This window comes from Odontomachus brunneus, unplaced genomic scaffold (genome assembly GCF_010583005.1).
Source record: "Odontomachus brunneus isolate Ranch 3 - 2012 unplaced genomic scaffold, Obru_v1 Obru_scaffold_012, whole genome shotgun sequence".
Lineage (NCBI taxonomy): Eukaryota > Metazoa > Arthropoda > Insecta > Hymenoptera > Formicidae > Odontomachus > Odontomachus brunneus.
In genome coordinates, this window is record NW_022639462.1 from 2,378,552 (window position 1) to 2,378,827 (window position 276).

Here is a 276-nt window from a genome sequence, read left to right on the forward strand (position 1 = left end):
TCGGAACGAAGTATTTTTAATATGTTACAAAATCTTGATAGATCTAGCACGAAACAAGCATTGTGTGCCTCCTGGGGTTCAATCATGAATCTTTTCCTGTAACGTAAACTCGTGAAAAGTGTACATTTCTATATGCTTTTACATTAGAAAATTTTCACTTTTCACGAATTCATGCTAGGGGAAAAGATTCATGATCCACCAGCTGCTATGTATCGAATATAGGAAATCGATTAAGGGGGGAAATCCAATTAGAACTTTCAAAAAATCGAATTTTTT